The sequence below is a fragment of the Myotis davidii genome, unplaced genomic scaffold (assembly GCF_000327345.1).
Source record: "Myotis davidii unplaced genomic scaffold, ASM32734v1 scaffold930, whole genome shotgun sequence".
In the NCBI taxonomy this organism is placed as follows: domain Eukaryota; kingdom Metazoa; phylum Chordata; class Mammalia; order Chiroptera; family Vespertilionidae; genus Myotis; species Myotis davidii.
The window spans coordinates 1,808,499-1,813,960 of NW_006282518.1; the positions used below are offsets into that span (position 1 = coordinate 1,808,499).

General features: G+C 42.5%; 1 pseudogene; it reads left to right on the forward strand.

The window, feature by feature from the left end:
- LOC102763340 overlaps positions 1–4,199 on the forward strand; it is a 4,943-nt pseudogene extending 744 nt beyond the window's left edge.
- Positions 4,200–5,462: the final 1,263 nt, after the last annotated feature.

Sequence of the window (5,462 nt, forward strand, 5' to 3'; positions counted from 1 at the left end):
GCACAGATTTCTGTGCACCAGGCCTCTAGTGGAGATCATAATATTAGTCCTCATCTCATTGAGTGTCATGAGGGTTTTGTGAGTTAGTATCTGTAAAGCACTCAGAATGGCCTGTTACCTGGCATGTAATAAGGCCATATATATGTTTTCTATTATCATTAGCTTTGCACCTCTATGTTTAAGAAACGGAGGTCCAGAGTCATGAATAGTTGTATGTAAGGCCACAGAGTCTTGGCTAGAACCTAGCTTTGCTCATTCTGAATTCAGTGCTTTTTTTTGTTTGTTTTTTACTCTGCCATGAACCCTTGCAAATGGAATGATTTCAATAAGCCCTGAGAAATTGGAATTTCATTTAATGCAGTATTTTTTAAGGTTATAGCCAAAAATAGCCAGCATTCCTTATGACTAGTTCCAAGAAGTACAAATTAATCCTTTGGCCTTAAGCATTGTTACAAATATGTTGGTGTCCCACCCATCTATCCTCCACTCACTGGACCAGTACATGCTATTAACATCCTTCTAATAGGCATCTGTGACATTTTGCTTATGGGCTTTCTCCTGATCTTTGCATGGGAAGGATAAAAATCTCCAGGAGTTAACCCCCCCTTGGGGACAGTCCCCCCACCAGTGATGGAAAGGGTATAAAGAATAAATGCTCCAGCTGCTTTTGCCTCAGGTGAGATAATGCACACACACACACACACACACACACACACACACACACACACACACACACACACACACACACACACACACACACACACTGGAACTTACTCTTTCCAGTCTCTCTGTTAGAATTCTCCAGCAGGATTGAGCCTCAAGAGCTCACAAGATTCCTCTAATATTTCTTCTATAGCCAAGATTTGGAATTATCCTAAGTGCCCATCAGCAGATGAGTGGATTAATCAGAGAAAGATAAATATCACATGATCTCACTCATTTGTGTATTATAATGAACAACATAAACCGATGAACAAAAACAGATCTAGAGACAGAGAAGCATTGATCAGATGCTCAAACCTCAGAGGAAAAGTAGGGGAGGGTGGGGGAAAGGGGGAAAGATCAACCAAAGGACTTGTATGCATGCATATAAGCTTAAGTGATGGACACAGACAACAGGGGCTGAGGGTGAGGGCAAGACTGGGGGGATGAGGGGACAATGGGGGGATAAAGACACATTTGTAGTACCTTAATCAATAAAAATTTTAAAAAGAGCTCACAAGACATCTGCTCACAGGCAATACATCCTGAGGTGGCTGCTTTCTTCTCCCATCTCACTTCCCTTCTTCTCTATTGGTGTTTTCTGGGATCACCTCACAATAAACTACTTGCATTCAAATCCTTGTCTCATGTTCTGTTTGGTCCCATTGAATAATAACTAGAAATAAGCAAGAGGTCTAAGTACTCTATGGCTTGCGAAGAAATATATCCAAAGTATTTTTTGGTATTCTAGAAGAAGCAAAAAAAAAAAAATGCTGGCTGTGAGGCCCATCATAAAAAAAATAGAGATGTTTTTAGAGTACCTTTCCCTCCCCCACCCCCACACACATAACAAGCTGGGCCTATTTGGAACTATAAAGTTCTCAGAAACTTTTAAGCCTTGAAGGAAACTGGAAATGTTTGAACAAATAAAAATACTTACATGGCTTATATAATTTTAACACCCTTCACAGATCTAAAGTCACTTTGTTAATTTAGGAACATAAAATTGCATTATGTATAACTTGGTTGGCTCCTAAAACTATCATATTTGATATCTTGAGAGATGTGCAGGCCTGGAAAATTTGCGGAGCAAAAAGATGATTTTGAAATGGGATCTTGAAGTGCCATGATAAAATAGAATTCCATGTTATTCTATAAGTTGGGCAGGTATAGGCTGCTCGTTCAGGTGGTGTCATTTCCCCTATTCTGGAATTACTTTAAGAGTTTGGTTTCCAGGGCAATTTGGGAGCTAGATCTACTTGGGAATAGCTCTGATGTGTTCCATTGTAATACATTATCAAACTACAAAGAGTTGACCCTTAATATACCCTATATGCCTCAGGCATCCCTTTACTCATGAATCCATCTATAATATGAGCTTAATGTAGAATAGAGAAAAGACAGCTATGTTGAGGTGCAGATGCTGGGTAGTGTATAAAAACATACACTAGCGAAAAACCAGCCAGGGCTGGCCTCAGGACCACCTGCATGGAATAATGACTCCCTGCCCTGGTGCCCGCCAATCAATCAGCAGAGATCACAACCCTGAAAGGACACACCTGGACAGCTGTTGAATATGCTATTAAGATCTTCCCCAGAGACCTGCCCTAAAATCTCTGCCCTTAAAACCCTTAGGGAGGAGAACCCAATTGTGCTCCCCCTTCTGGGAGCAAACCAATGCCTCCCATCCCCTGCCCCTCCTCTTCACCCCCCCAAACTTTACCACTAGCTTCCTCACTCCCAAGCTCTTAGGGCCCTTCCTTAACCTTTATAACTTGTTTCCTAAGCTCATTTCTTCTAGGAATTACTTCTACCTCTGTGATCTACCAAATAAATGTTCTATTGTTAACACACACACACACCACCACCACCAACAACAACAACAACAAGCCCATACACTAGCTAAGGGACTTGCTACAAGCCCATACACTAGCATCACAGAGTTGGGTGTACACAACCACATCGCTTTGAAAAATCATGTAACTGTGTAAATCAATTAGTAAATGATAATCCCCTGGATATAGGCATTGGTTTGCATGTAGCTTTTTTAGCTCGAAGATTGGGGTTTTTGTTGAAATGTAAATTGCCACGTGAAACCACTGTCTAAAATCAGCCTTTAAAAGAGGGTGGGCAATCTTCCTCAGGGCACCTTAACCAAGTGCGGGGTCCAGAGCGGACAGCTGCTCTCTGTGTCAGAGGTTACATCAGTGGATGCTGGGCATTTCCAGGGACCAGGGCATGCTGAACGATATCATCTGAGAGGGTGCTGGTGAGCTGGTACCACTGGATGCTTCAGTGCCAGTGAAATATTCTGGGTACCTCGAGGACATGGACAAACCTTTTTTGTTTCTGTTAATCCTCACCCGAGAATATTTTTCCCATTGATTTTTAGAGAGAAAGGAAGGGAGGCGGAGAGGCAGAGAAAGAAGCATTGATGTGAGAGAGAGACATCGCTAGGTTGCCTCCCGCACATGCCCAGACAAGGACCGGGGATTGAGCCTGCAACCAAGGTACATGCCCTAGACCAGAATCGAATCTGGGATCCTTCAGTCCATGGGCCAACACTCTATCCACTGAGCCAAACCAGCTTGGGCAGTGGTTCTCAACCTTGGCTGCACATTAGAATCACCTGGGAATCTTTTTAAAATCCTGATTTCTGGATTTTAAAAAGATTCCCAGGTGATTCTAATGTGCAGCCAGGGTTGAGAACCACTGAGCTAGGGCATAGACAAGCCTTTTGATTCTAATTGCTTTAGGGAAACTCCTGGGCTCATGAAGCTCGGAGAGGATATTCCACTTTGGGGCATGGAGCTAAGCCTTCTGAGCATGCAGAGTGGAGAGCTGGCCAGGTTTCTGTTCAAACCAACCTATGCTTATGAACCACTGGGCAACCTACCCTTGATCCCCAAAAGTCCACCGTCCGATTCCAGACTGAGCTACTTGACTTTCTGGATTGTATTGAATCAGACAAGTTTTGTGCCCTGTCAGCTGAGGAACAAGATCAATTTCTACTTCTGAAGGTCCTAAAAGTGGCAGCTACTGAACGGAGTTTGGCAAGTAGTTTTTCTGCCAAAATTGTTTCTATGATGCCAAAGTGGGAGATAAATGGGCCTTATTGTTTCTCCACTGGCAAGCAGCACCTGCTGAAGAAGCTGCCAAGCTTCTCGTGCTCTGTAACCTCTCCTTTAACGATCTGTGGCTGGACCCACCTGTGCCCTTCACTGTGGAGTTCAGGCTCTGATCATTGACCAAAAAAATGCCAAAGCCCTCTTCCAGTGCGGAGAGGCCTGTCTCCTCATGACCACCAGAAGGCCCTGGCTTTTCTAGTTCGAGCCAAGTAGGAACAGCCCTTCAAACATGACGTCAATAATGAGCTGAAGAAACTGGCCAGCTGTTACAGGGACTTCTCAGATAAAGAGAAAGAAACGTGCCATTGAATGTTTGCTCGTTGTGATAATGACTCCACAGTAAGAGAAAATGAAAGATTCTTCAACTAACTACAAGCAAGAGAAGTGAGGCTGCTGGAGTTGTCCATCAGGATGGGTGGGGAGTGGGGGGTGTCTTTTTGGAAAGAAAGAGCCCCCCAGGGCACACTGTGTCACAGTGGCCTGCTTGGAGGAGGGGCTGAAATTCCCCAGCCCATTGCCTCATCTCTGATGCTGCTGACTCATGCTTTCCCAGGTACTGTTTTCTGCTTCACATTTTCATACACATAGTAGGGGAATGTGTCACTACTGAAAAGTAGAAAAATGCTATTTTTAAGGCAGCTTCCTGTTTGTTTGTTTTTTAATGGACTTAGTCCTTGGCTTTTCTTCCAGTCCTAACCCCCCTTCCAGCTGGCTATATACAATAGAGGTTGCTGTGTGCATTTTATAGGATTCTCTGTTTTGAAGAGGGTTATGGTAATTATGTTACAAATATTTTTGTTGTAAATAAATAAAACACTTCCTTGTCATTGCAAAAAAAAAAAAAAAAAAAGAAGGTAGGCAAAGCTAAAAGAATTGCTTAGAATTTAGGAGAGACATGGAGCCAGAGGAATGATCAAACTATATCTGAAACTGACACTATACATGAACTCATTTTTTTTCTTTCTTTATTGATTAAGGTATTACATATGTGTCCTTATCCCCCATTCTCCCTCACTCATGTCCTTGCCTTCACGCCCCCTGGTGTCTGTGTCCATTGGTTATGCTTATATGTATGTATACAAGTCCTTTGGTTGATCTCTCCCTCATCCCCCCTCCCTCCCCTGCCTTCTCTCTGAGGTTTGCGCATCTGATCGATGCTTCTCAGGCTGTTTTCAGATATTAGCTATGGTAAATTGTGCTGCTCTGAACATAGGGGGGCATATATCCTTTCTGATTGGTGTTTCTAGTTTCTTGGGATATATTGCTAGAAGTGGGATCACTGGGTCAAATGGGAGTTGCAAGAGCTGCAAAATCCTCTTTAGTGTTTTAGCCTTCTTATTCTATGAGGAATTCTATTTCTTACACCAGAAGGCATTTTATGGACACAATTAGGCATACCAGGAATGTGACTACCAGAACTTAATCTTTGGACATAATAAAAATTTTGCTTTATAATCTATAAGCTGTATGTTCAAGCCCTGTTTTATAGACTTTTCATGAGTTGATGTTAAATATGGCTGAAAAATCTGATCATTATCAGAGATTTAGCAGAGCACAAATTTCAGGGTCTTCTCCAAGAGGAAGTTCAGTATAAACATCATAGATGAGGCTATTGTCTAACAATCAGTAATA